We start from the raw sequence: 13,741 nt of genomic DNA on the forward strand, positions 1-13,741 counted from the left end.
ACTACTACCCAGAGATTTAAAAAAAAAAAAAGGAGAGGGAAGGACCTACAAGTGCACAACTATTTATAGCAGCTCTTTTTATGGTGGCCATGAGCCGGAAATTGAGGGGATGCCCATCAGTTGGGGAATGGATGAGCAAGTTATCATATATGAATATAATGGAATGCTATTGAGCTATAAGAAAAGCTGAGCAGGTGGATTTCAAAAAAAACCTGGAAAGACTTACATGAATTGAAGTGAACAGAACCAGGAGAAGATTGTACAATGGTTAACCATGAATGGCTTAGCTATATTCAGCAATACAGTGATCCAAGACAAATGCAAAGGACTCGTGATGAAAAACGTTATACACCTCCAGAGAAAGAACTGGAGCCTGAATGCAGATCAAAATGTACTGTTTTCACTTTCTTTATTTTTTGTAGTTTTTTTCTTTTGATCTGTTTTTCTTTCCTAAGATGACTAATATGGAAATATGTTTTATATCATTGCACATATATAACCTCCATGAAATTGCTTTCCGTCTTGAGGAGGAGGGTGTGGGAGAGAGGGAAAAAGAAAATTTGGAACTCAAAATTAAAAAAAAAAGAATGGTAAAATTTGTCTTTACATGTAATTGGAAGACTAAAATACTATTAAAAACATTAATCTATAGTTAACTTTCACTCATTCATTCATTCAGTTATATGACTCTTTACTATTTGTCTATAGTATAAATCAAGGAACCTTCTTTCCAGGGTTATGGTGAAGTTGTGGTTTACATATGGCAGACCTGGAGGTTTGAATTTACCCTAGGAAAAAGCCAAGTGCTCAAATTATTTCTGAATCTATCTTCATCTCTCATATCCATGTGTAGTAATAATTTGGTGGTAGGTCAGAAAAGATCTCTGGGTTTTTTTTATTTTTGAGGGGGGAAGGCAGGGCAATTGGGGTTAAGTGACTTGCCCAAGGTCACACAGCTAGTGAGTGTGTCAAGTGTCTGAGGCTGAATTTGAACTCAGGTCATCCTGAATTCAGAGTCAGTGCTATTCACTGCTCCACCTAGCTTCCCCTAGATTCTTGAATTTGTGAGACTCCAATGTAGCAGTCAAGTCTAAGACTTGAATTCAAATCCCACCCCAGATACTTACTAGCTAGGCTACTCTAGGCAAGTCACTTAGCCTCAGTTTTCTCATCTATATACAATGGGGAAGTTGGATTTAATGACCTTTTAGGTCCCCTTTAGCTCTAAAGCTACGAAATGCACTATTTTTTCTGGGACCCTTGCTTCAAGGTCTTGATGCTTTATTAGACATGGAACATGATACTTTTCCATTTTCCCAAAGTATATAGTTTAACACTGGAACCTTCCAAGTCTCAACTATCAAATCAGATGATGGTGCTACATTTCAAATCTCTGTCCTTTCTTGTTTGAAGAGCTAATGTTTTATTATCCTTTTTGACCACCACTGCTAAGAAAGAAAACAGTTCTTTGCAACAATGCCAAGAAATCCAACTAGATGGCATCTACAAAGCATTTTAAGATTAATAAATTACTTTGCATAGACCTCTCATGTGATCCTCCCAATAGCCCTGTGCAATAATAAATGCTCTTACTTTCCCCATTTTATAGATTAGAAAACTGAACATGGATCAATCAATATCAATAATCCATTAATCAATAAGGAGTTATTAAGTACTTACTATGTGTCAGACACCTCCCTAAGCTCCGGGGATACAAACAGAGGCAAAAAACAGTGGGAGGTCACATTCTAATGAGGAGCCAATAAATGAAAAAGTATGCACAAACTATTTACAACACAAATAGGGAATAATTAACAGAGGGAAGGCATTTGATTTTGGAGGGGCTAGGCTTCCTGTAGAAGACAAGATTTTAATCAGGATTTAAAAGAAGTCAGTAGGCATAGTTGAGTAGTGAAAGCATTCCAAGCCAGAGAAAATGACTTGAGATGAGAGATGGGGTGCCTTATTCATTGAACACCCAGGAAGCCAGGGTCACTGGACTGAGTCAGAGTAAGGTGTAAGAAGACTGGAAAAGTAGTAGAGAGATAGATTATGAAGATCTGAGAAAAGTCAAGTGACTTGAATAGGGTCAGATAGTAAGTTTCTAAGGCAGGATTTGAACTCACATCTTTCAGAATACAAGTCTAACATAAACCCATTACATCATGCTGCTCTTTTGAAAAGTTGCAATGTGAATATCCATTTTAAAAGTTCTTATTTTTACTCCCTTGCTTCTGAGGTGGATTGCCTGATGCTTAGGTTGGCCAAATTTCCTCGGCTAGGGAATTATTAATTTCTCTTTTTTAGAGTGAGTGTTTGCTAGTATATTTTTTAGATTCTCTCAGAATCTTCCCTGACTCAAATGCCCTAAATAATTCTATTTCATCAGCAAGTTTTTCCATCCCCTTTTTCATCTTCCTCTTCCAGGTCATTAATAAGAATCTTGAATAAAACCAGGCTCAGAGTTCTCCCCTGAGCACCCCACAATTAACCTCTTTCCACACAGAGAATTGGCCTTTTATTTCTACTCATTGCTTCCTACCTCTTAACTAGTTTTAAAGACAGAGCAAGGCTTTCCTTCATACCCTATGGTTACCAAATTTACTTTAGTAGTTAGGCAATCTATGTTCTTAGGGGATAGGTCCATAGCACCAACCTATTTGCTTAAAAAAAAAAGATGCTTTTATCACTCCTCTCCCTCACCCTTGACTTCCCTGTAAGAGTGTCCCTTAGCTCCCTGGGAAGTAATTCTTAGGCTTACCCCTTCCACTATTCCCCAGGCCTGGGTAGCCATTAGGTCAGGTGCAAAAGCTGTCCTTGATCAGAGGTACCATACTGGGGTTTCCTGCCCAGCTCTTTTTATTTGGCTGCTGAAGGACTTGTAGGTGAAGGCCATCAGGTCCAGGAGATTTAATGAAATTTGATTTCTATTGTTGCTCTCTCTGATGTCTGTGTCTGCAGACACTGCCTCACCTTCACTCCAGAAAGTGCACCACCCCCCTCCACCCTGGGGCCAGATATTTACTCATCCTGCTCTGTGCTGAACACAAAAGCAAAGCTATAATTTAGCTGTGCTCTCTTTAAACCTTTCACGGCTCTTTATACCCACTGTCTTTCCTGGAGGCTTCCTTCTTCTGAAGGACTTCAGGAAAGGCTGATGATTTGCCTTGATATCTTTGTTCATTGGATTTATTCTTCCTCCCTTGCCCTCCATCTTACCTGCTGAAGTTTATACTCCTTTCTATTAGCTTCACTTGGATGGGATTTCTATTTTTTTTAAAGGATACTTTTCCACCTGACTGAGTTCCTGCGATTTGAACCTTCCTGGTTTTTATTCTTTGCCTTAACGGTTCGTTTTCCGTTGTTCTGGGACAAGCCCATAGTCTCTGCCACTAATCAGATATTCCTTAGCAGCCTTCATGCTGATTCTATGGATTTTAATTTTCTAACGTTTCCCTCCAGGCAGTTTCCAACATCCACTTCCTATGTCTTGCTCAGCACTGAGTATACTGTTGGAACTCAACAAATATCAAATAGCCCTCCCTCCTTCTCTTGGAGGAAAAAAAAAGCCCTTTCTTGAATCTTACTTGTCAAAATACAACCATTTGTGTTCAGGTCCTCATTCCTCCAGCGTCCAACCTAATTATATTAAGGTCAATATTATTTTGCAGCTCAACAGCACATCCTGCCTAAATCGGAATCAACTTCTCTGTGTTACTCAGATATAAATACATTCTACCTTATTAATCATCTGGGCTCAAGAGTGAGCCACTGATTTATTGAGTACCCACAACCTGTGAGGCTGTACCAAATGGGCACAATATGTGATATGTGCTCCTCTCCCCTCAAGTATTGAGGGTGAATGGGATTTCATTTGCACGAAAGTTCTGATTAAATGTCTTCTCATCTCTTCCTGGAACCAGTGGATTAAAGATAACATTTTCTTATACCTCTCTCCTCTTCCAAGAGAGGTGGGGTAATTCAGGGAGCAGAACACTATGGGTTGTTTTTGCCTAGTGTTTTCCTTTGTTCCAAGGAAAGGTTCAGTGATGGGGGCAGGGGATAGATGGTACTGTATCCAGAAATGCCCATTATATTAAAACAAAAGGCTCCAATAAAATTCACTTAATATATATACCTTTTTCTTAAACCCTTACAACCTTGCATATTCCTTCTTTCATCATGTTTCCTCTTCTTCCTTTCTCTAGCTTCATATTTTGTCTTTAAAGTCTCCCAGAAGGGTCCAGCAGTATGTCTTTATTTTGCTCATGCCCAGATGTCCCCATGTTCACTTTTCTTTCTTCCTTTTTTTAGCACCTATCCAACCTTACAGGTCACCAGAGCTGAATATGGAATTCCCAGCTATCTAGTAAAATGTAATGAGCCCAGACCACTCATATTTCAATATAAGGAAAAGAAATGTGAAAGCAGTAGAAGGGTCTGAAAAAAAAAGCCAGAGCTAGCTGAGACATCCCCATACTTCGTAGCCATAGTATGCCCACCACCCCAAGCTTTGTTACTTTTGAGTGAAAAGGGTTGTGTAATTATAGGGCCCTCGAGTTCCCATCCCTGTCAATAGCCCTTTCTTATGTGAAAGGGTGGGGGATTTGGGCTAATAACATATTACAGTATTCTCAGAGAACACATTTTCCATTGGTCATTCACTTCATTTTTCATTTGCGATTTTTCATTACTGCATTAAACTGTGTGATAAATGAAAGGTAGAAGAATTTGACAGATGATTTGATTTCTCCCCTTGTCAGATGATTTGGCTTAGTTTCCTATGAAAATAGAAGGCAAGCCCTGTAAAATTGTTCTTGTGGATTTGTTTCCTGGCATTTATTTGCCGTCCCTGCCATATCTAATCTATCTATTTACCTACGGTTCAGTTACTGATCTGTATCCCCCAGGATTCTGGATCTATATTGACAAAGTGGTGGTGGTCTGTTTCCTATTTGCTACATTGTGTAATAAATAATGAACACTCCGCGTATACTTTAAATTCCTTTTTCTTCCTCAAGTCCCCAAACACTGTATTATTAAACAGGCTTCCCATACAGCATGCCCACAGACTGCGCAGGATCTACAACAAAGGAAAGTCTGCTCATTCTTCTGTTTAAATACAGCAGCAGATTTCGCCTCCCTCATGCTAGCATGGAAAGGATAAACACAATATTGTCTTTACTCTGCTCTTCGTAGGCTGCCAAAGCTAGGCTTAGCGATGTAACTCTTCTTTTTGGCACTCTGCAAAACTTTCATGAAAAGTTATTATTGCGTGGACCCTGGATAAAAATCCCCTCCCCTCCCTGCACCCCCCAAGCATACGGTACCATGGACCTCACAGATCACCGCACTGTCCAAGGTAGACGGGGCTGAGAAGGGAAGGTAAAGAGATGATAAAAGGAAAAAAAAAAGATGTTCATCTATTTTTTCCTCCTGTTTGGAAAGAGAAGTTTCTAAAATAGATCATATGTTTATCTGTCTTGTTGCAGCTTTCAACAAAGCTGATGTGATATGACAGAAACAGTAGCTACATAAGCAGCTTCTCATGAAGGGACTACAAGCAAATACAAATGAGCGGAGCTCACATCCTGGACAGCTCTAAAGGAAACAGAGCTAGAGTTCGACGTTTTTAAGCCTAGTAAGTAAGAGGTACAGTGGCATTCAAGTGACTCAGAAACTGGTTATCTGCCTTTTGCCCTATTAGATGTCCAGACTTTCAAGGGCGGCTGTGTTAGATTCTTTACCTTCCCAAAGAAAGATCGGACTCCATTCCTTTTCCACCCCCATCTCTGTATTGAACCCTGTGAGTGAATAATCAGAGGCACATAAGCCTTTATTTCTAAACTACCTATTAAACAGTTTTCAAAACTTGGGCTGGAAGTGTCAGTTATTAGGCATGGTACATGTCAACTCCCCCGCCTTCCTGCTAATTCAAGCAGCTATTCGGCTCTTGACCTATTAAAACTTTGTTTGCTATTATACTTGCTGGCAAACTAGTCATGTGGAAAGGTGTTGAAGAAATGAGCCTGTGTGTTCCCCAGGTGATATAAATGCTTTATCAAGCTGATCCCTACCATGTTATGTAAACTATACCAGGTAGCATTCATTTTAAACAGAGAGATAAACAGATCTAATATGCTTGAGGGCGTCATGCTTTATGCATGAACTGCTTTTTATTTTTATATTAAAGATTTTCTTGACACAACCCACTGCAACGTAGTTGAGAAGCAACATAATGTCTTAACTACAGCCACCGACAGCCCACAGAAAGAAGTTCAAAGTAGGGAGGGTGATCTATTCCCTTAGCATTTAATCCCATGCTAACCTTTTTAATTAATTCTTAATAAACAATTAATTTTTTTTAGTGAAATACTGCTTATAATGAGAAAGGTTCACTCAAAAGATAAATGAAAAAAATCCTTAGGGATAGAAATCATATATATGCTTGTGCATATAGGTCTAACCTAGGTTTTAAGTTGGAATGGACCCTAGAGAATGTCTAGTCCAAGATCCTCATTTGATTGATGAGAAAACTGAAGTCCAAGATGTGCCCAAGGTCATACAGGTAACAAATAGCAAAAATAAGATTTGACTGTGCATGTATGTACATATGTCTATCTATATTTTTTTCTCTTGTTCTCCTGGGTTCACATACTAGCCATGTGACTTTGGCCAAGTCATTCAACCTTTCTGTGTTCCAAACAATTCACTAAGACTGTAAGTTGCAGAAAAAGTGTTGATTTTCATTAGGAGTAGGACTTCATTGTGGGAGGCACCTCATACCAATGAAATCATGGGGCCAGTCTAAAAATATATTGCTGTTATTTGTAGTTTGTCAAAGTTTGTGTGTGTGTATGTGTTTGTATGTGTATTCACATAGAGAGGTATACCCTATCTTTGTTAAATGATTGCCCAAAAGTCAATGTTAGATAAAATGACATTATAGGGGATATGGAGGGAGGCAGTTCCATGAGAACTATTCCATAAATGACAATGGCTAAATGAATGTCACATTGGGGTTTCATGGCTTTACAGTAGTTTTTTAAAGAATATACACACACACACACGGAGAGACAGACAGAGACAGAAAGCAAGAGAGGAAGGGAAGAAGGGGGAGAAAAAGGGAGGGGGGGAGGGAAAGAGAGAAATACAAAGACTAGAAAAATACCAAGACAGCTTAATCTAACATTCATAAAATGATAAAAGAGCCAGAGGAAATCTTTCTGTGTATTAGATAGCTCCTCATTTGACAATCTGTGGAAGTGTATAGGCGAGTCACAGGAAGAAAGGGGATTCATGGATACAGTGTACAGTGTGGTACATAGAATACCCACATCAATTTGGTCATAGCTCCATCCATATATCAAACTACTTATGCATATCTATATGTGCACACCACAGCTCGCAGTAGCCCTCTCTTTGACATTATCTGTCCATCTTGACTTTTCCTTTTCTGTATTATCACTTGCTTTTCTGACTTGAGCTGCATACATGGAGTTCTTTTTCTCTTATGGTTACACAACTATCTGTTTATGGTGCTTGTGAACAGCTTATGTGGCTCATCAGCATCCCTGAGACACTGAAAGAGCAAAAGGAGAGCCTTATTGTGCATGGTTTGTCTAAGTTACACTTTCTTTCTTTCTTTGCTTTTACTAGGTAGTATCAAGTTACTTTACCCTCTCTCATCAGCTTTTGAAAAGCTACAGATACCTATACCATACAGAATCCAAAAGAGGTGACATTTTATCTTGAAATAGCACTGCCCTACATGCAGAACAGTCAGATTCACCAGATTAAATCAGAATGCCATTTCCTATGGATGCAGTAACTCAGTTTCCCCATCTGTTAAACAAGTAATATTATTTTTTAACCTTTAAAGGTGTTATTATATTTAATGTGCTTATGAAATCTGGTGTAGAAAATGTCTTGGTTGGATCGTTTACATCTGGAATGAAATAAGCTTTGACTCCTTTCCAATAGGAGAATCCATCAAGAATGCTGAAAATGAGAGAAAATTGTTCCAAATGCAGCAGGAGGCCACCCTCTCTCCAATTGAATTTTTGGCTGCATTCCCTCTCTCCTTATAAATCCAGGATAATCCTGCCCAAGGGATGAGCAGAGCTATCAATAACGAATAAGGGGCAATGACTAAGTGACCAATACTATTACGAATATTTGCAGAAAATCAGGATGAACATAGGCATGAGCTAAGATCAGACACTATCCATTTGAGAGCTGCTTCTCACTTATTCCATGTTTCCTATACACAAAATATCCCTTTTCCTGTCTCTATATTTCTACACAAGCTGTCCCCCATGTCTGGAATGCTCATATCTTAGAATCTCTAGCTTCTATCAAGAAGGGTGCTACTCCCTGTATGAGGTCTTTCCTGATTCCCTCATAGGTAAATGCCAATATAATGTAAACAGAATGTAAGCTTCTTGAAGTTTAGGACTATTTTATTTCTGACTTTTTTTCCTCAGTGCCTAGCATGATGTCCTACACAGAGAAAACTACTGATAAATGTTTGTTGAATTGTTGGATTGATTTCTGAACTGTTGGAAACTCAAAGAGAATCTCCTATTCTTTTATGTATGCTCCCTGAATGCACTTCTAATTTCAAAGACTTTTTAATATAAAAATTAAATATATTCTCTCCATAATAACATAATATTGAATGATGATTTGGTAAATCAAGACAAAGTTCAGGGAAAGGCCTTTTACACTGTATATATAAAACTCATGGAAAACAACAGAATAATAGTATATTTACATAGTGATTTATAGTTTACAAAGTACTTTCCTCAGAATAAACTGGAAAGGTAGGTCCTGTAAGAATTAGGATTCCCATTGCACAGAATAAGAAATAGAGGCTGAGGGGTTCATGGATGTGCTGGCACCAGCTTGAATTGGATCATGATAGCCAATCGTTAAAAGTTTGAATGTGAGTATTTATGCCTCAGAAATAGGCAAATGAGGGTTTGATTTATTGTTTTGTTGATTGTCTAGACTTAATGTGACAGATGCACACATTTTTTTCCCCCAGAAAGTTAGTAGTTAAATATTTATCAGTACACCACTGGGATTAACTGACATACCCTAATAATAAAAGGCACTTATTTGAACTCATGTCTTTGAACTTTGGGTTCTTTCCATGATAGAGAATATTGCTTCATATATTTTGGGGAGGTGGGTCTATATCCCTGATTTCATAGTTGTGGGGAACTTCTAATGTGGAAACTTTCTTCTGAAGTAAATTAGCCCTGGATGCTGAAAGGGCAAGTACCTGTGGCCAAAGAGTCCATACCAGAGCCAAGATTTGAACCCAGGTCTTCCTGACTGCAAGGTTGACCCTCTTATCCACTATGCTAGGCTGCCTATCTCCTGAAATATAGGAGGTACAAATATTTACTGATGAATGAATGGATGGATGAATGGATAGTTAAATGAATGAACCATATGGCTGACAATGGAAAAGTGACTGAAAATGAAATAAACTGTGATTTTTTTCCTTTTCTACATTGAGAACAGTTTTCTTTTTCTAGAAATCATTTTCTCATTCCCCAATAGAGTAGTCAAAGGATTTGAACAGTTCTCAAAATAATTGCAAACTATTAGCAACTATATGAAAGACTGTTCCACAACACTGATAATAGGAAAAGTGAAGATAAAAAAGACTCTGAGGTTTCAACTCACACCCAGAAAACTGGCAAAGATGACAATAAGTGGGAATAGTCAAGGTTGGAGGGGTTGTGGAAAGACAGGCACATTAATGCATTGTTGGTGGAGCTGTGACTTGGTAGAAGCATTCTGGAAAACAATTTGGAATTGTGCAAATAAAATAACTAAAATATCTGTACCATTTGACCCTGAGATTATATGCTAAGCACATACCTCAACTAGGTATATGCTGACAAAAACGTTTATCACAGTATATCACTGACAAAAACAAAAGCTCTGTATACACCAAAACTATTTAAAACAGCATTTTTGGGGTTACAATAAACTCGAGTGGGTATCCATCAATTGGGGAATGACTAAATAAATTGGAGCATATGAATGAAGTGATATGCCTTTGTGCTGCAGGAAAGAACAAGCATGATGATTTTAGAAAAGCATGGAAAGACTCTACATGAACTGATGCAAGTGAAGTAAGTACAACCAGGAAAACAATTAACAATGATTACAACACAAATGATGTATATAATTATAAATAACAATAACCACAAGACAATCAGAACTGAATGAATAGAAACAGAAATAATAATTTTGCTCCCCACTTTCCTTTTCAGAAGTTGAGGTTCATGGGTGTGAATAATTGCAAGTAACTTTGAACTTTTTCATTGTGATTACTAGTTATACCAAATTGTTTTTCTCTCTTTCCTCCTTTACTTAAAAAAAACCACAACTTTTATTTTCAGGGATAGCTGTCTGGGGAAGGAAATGGAGGAAATCTAGATAAAAAAAAACAACAAAACTTATCAATAAAAATTTATTTTAAAAATTTCCACTAACTTTAGTGGTCAACAGAAACGATGATTCAAAAATGATGTGCCCAAGTAGTTATTAATGACAAAATATTATAGAAGGCTAGAATATTTATAGTTTAATTCAGAAGATCTCAGATTTATAGTTAGATCAAGAATGATATCTACTCCGTGAAAGGAGTGTGTTTACTTAACCTGAATGGAAATAATGTCATGCAATGAAAAGTAATCAAACCATTTACTTTGATGAGTGAAAGTATGATTTGCAGATTGGTGGGCAGCATGGCTCCAAGATATGGCTATGAACTTGGAGTAGAAGTGTCCAGGCTGATTTTCTACCTCAGGCACTCACTTTTGTGACGAGCCTGCACAAGTCACCTCTCTTACACTCATTTTGCTTGCCTATAAAATGGAGATAATAATGGCACCTACCTCACAGAGTTGTTCATAGGATCAAATGTGCCACTGAATGTAAAGTGCTTTGCAAATTTTAAAAATTTATATACGTGCAAGCTATTATCATTTTATCATCATCATCATCTTATTCACATCTCTTTTGATGTTCACCTAGAAATAGTCCTGAGACAAGTTGCTCCTTTTTTTTTTTTTTAAAGCAATTGGGGTTAAGTAATTTGCCCAAGGTTATACATGGCCAGTTTTTTTGTGTGGGTGCTAAGTATCTCAGGCTGGAACTGATCCTCCCGACTCTGGGGCCAGTGCTCTTTACTCACTGAGCCACCTAGCCGCCCCATGTTGCTCCTTCCTTCCTTCCTTCCTTCCTTCCTTCCTTCCTTCTCCTCCTCCTCTTTCTTCTTCTCTTCCTCCTCCTGTTCTTCATTCTGCTTCTTGTAATGGTAATGTAATCTGACCCCTTTGTATTGGCAAGTAAGCAGGTACTTAGCACTTAGTAATTGATCAAGTCTCTGTTGGGGAAACAGAAGGTATGAATTTGTCTCCTGTTTCTGACATAACAGGAAGGGGTTGCCTGAAACAGGAAGCTAGTGCTATATGTATATAAGAAAAGCCCCAGAGAGGCTCAGTCAGAATTTCTTCAGACAAGAATCTGGTGGCAGAGTAGCTACAGAAAAGAGAATCAAGAACTGAGTCAGAATTGCCTGAGAACTTGTGGTGGTGGAGCTTCTTCTGAACAGGGGCCCAGGAGCCCCCTAGCCCCAGACTGGATAAGGTGATTCTGATTTTTTGAACAAGCTTCAGAAGACTGAGGAAGCATGACCAGGATGCAGAGACTTTGTCTGTTTGTGCCTTGGTTGAGCCTTGAATTCCCAGGGGCAGAAATTGTGAAGGATTTGAGATGGACTGGACACTGTGAACTTCACTGTGGAGCAGGACCTACCCAGAGAGCTGGACAAGGAACTGGGAGCTGTCTGCCATTAAACCCAGGTGACAGTCTGGTGAATCCAGGTAGAATCTAGGACCATGGAAGGGGATCCAGGGAATCTGAGAACAGACCCCAAGTCAAGATGAAAAGACCTCTCCCTGGGTACTGAGTAATGATGAAATTGTAGTTTACTAGTCACCTAGGGGTGGAGGGTTTGTGTATTTTCTAATGATTGTACTTAATGATTAATGATATTTAATAATTGATGGTTGAATAAGTGACTGATTGAGTTAACTTAGTGTGCCCCATGAGTGGAAGACTTTGACTATTGTATTTTGAGATGATTGTTCTTTGTTCTAAATATTGTGACCACTTTGGTGAAAATTATGTGGCCATTTTAATGATAATCTGTTGTGAATACTATATTGTGATTTTCTGTGATAAGTTGTAACATTGTGAATGCTGTACCTTGATTTTCTGTGAATGTTTTGCTCCAATTTGTTATGGAATAAATAGAGTGTTCACTATACTGTGTAATCAGAACCATGAAAGCTGTTCACAACAGCAGTCCTCTGGAAAGTTGCTCATGGGTGGCTTTACACACCTCATTTTCCTCCTTCTTCCTTTCTCTTCTTTCTAAGGACTATTGCACAGACAATTAAATACTTTTTTCTCTAAATGCATAATATATTTAGGATATAAATTTACTACTAATAATACCACTAATAAAGTGGGATAGCTAGATGGTTCCTACTAGCCTAAGATGTTGTATTTAGAAGTGCTGTGTTTTATATGGGCTAGAAAAAAGACAGTCTAGAAAAGAGGTGTTTCATTAAGCTACTAGAGCATCTTTCTTGCTACAGGATCAGCTTCTCCTGCATTTACCTCAGTTTGCAAGCAACAACAAAAAATATTGAAGCATTAATAAAACCCAGCCATCCAGAACTCCTGACCGTAGTCAGTCTGAATTATAACTTTTTAATTTAGTCAGGTAAAGAATTATTACAGTAGGACTCTAGGGCAGGAATGTGTTAATAAAATCATACTCTCTGCCTTTTCATTTAAAATAATCCCCCTGAGCTGATTAAATGAAATATCACTTGTTTAATAACTGACAGAACATTATTTTTAAGCATAAATGTTTTGCATGTCTTTGCCGTCTGGTTTGCATTCTGAGCACAGCTCTGAGTTGGGGGAGGGAGGTGGTGTGCAGTATAGGCACTGACATCACACAAAGGGAGGAGAGTTTAGCACTTGGAGGTAGTTGGTCCTGCCACTGTGGTATCCATAATTTAGTGTGAGGCAGTGAGGTAGACAGAGCATTATCATTAGAAATCATCCTGAACAGGCACATAAAGCACAGTCGCAATAACACTTGTCAGAAAGGTGACTGCAGTCAAAACTAATATCCAGGAGTTTCAAGATAAATGCTGACACGGCAGCCATCCTACAAAGACTATTATTGCTTAAAAAAATCCCCACAAAGCTCTAAGCCCCCCAAACGAAATCAAACCATGAACCTTCCCCAGAGTGAATAAGTTAGTGGGAAGTTCACATTGGGGTGGTATAAACTTGCCATGATTTATAGTAAACAAATTGCTTGCTTCTTTACTAGAATAAAGGGTTTGGGTTTTTTGATGTTGAGAGATTGGGAGAGAAAGTGAAAGTGAGAGAGAATGAGAGAGACAATGGGAGGGAGAGAGGAGAGAAGAGGAGAAATGGGGAGAGGAAGGCAGGAGGGAGAGGGAGGGGAAGAGGGAAAAGAGAGAGGAGAGAAGAGAGGAAGAGAGAAGGAGAAGAAATGTGGATAAGGGGGTAAGAGAGAAAAGAGAGATGAGAGAAGAAAGGGAGAGAAAGAGAGAGGGGAGAGAGAGAGAGAGAGAGAGAGAGAGAGAGAGAGAGAGAGAGAGAG

At 38.6% G+C, this 13,741-nt stretch overlaps 1 protein-coding gene and 1 long non-coding RNA gene across 6 annotated transcripts in view; one reads left to right on the forward strand and one right to left on the reverse strand.

The window, feature by feature from the left end:
- Positions 1-13,741, reverse strand: part of NPAS3 (neuronal PAS domain protein 3) — a 1,174,175-nt gene that overhangs the window by 155,965 nt on the left and 1,004,469 nt on the right. The gene's annotated exons all lie outside the window — the stretch shown is intronic.
- Positions 5,796-12,643, forward strand: LOC138175509 (uncharacterized). The gene is made up of 3 exons (XR_011172013.1): positions 5,796-6,568; positions 10,090-10,154; positions 11,465-12,643. It is a non-coding gene; the product is annotated as an uncharacterized lncRNA (long non-coding RNA).

The sequence above is a fragment of the Petaurus breviceps genome, unplaced genomic scaffold (assembly GCF_028583685.1).
Source record: "Petaurus breviceps papuanus isolate PSGF00001 unplaced genomic scaffold, PetGlider_PUasm1.0 77, whole genome shotgun sequence".
Classification (NCBI taxonomy): domain Eukaryota; kingdom Metazoa; phylum Chordata; class Mammalia; order Diprotodontia; family Petauridae; genus Petaurus; species Petaurus breviceps.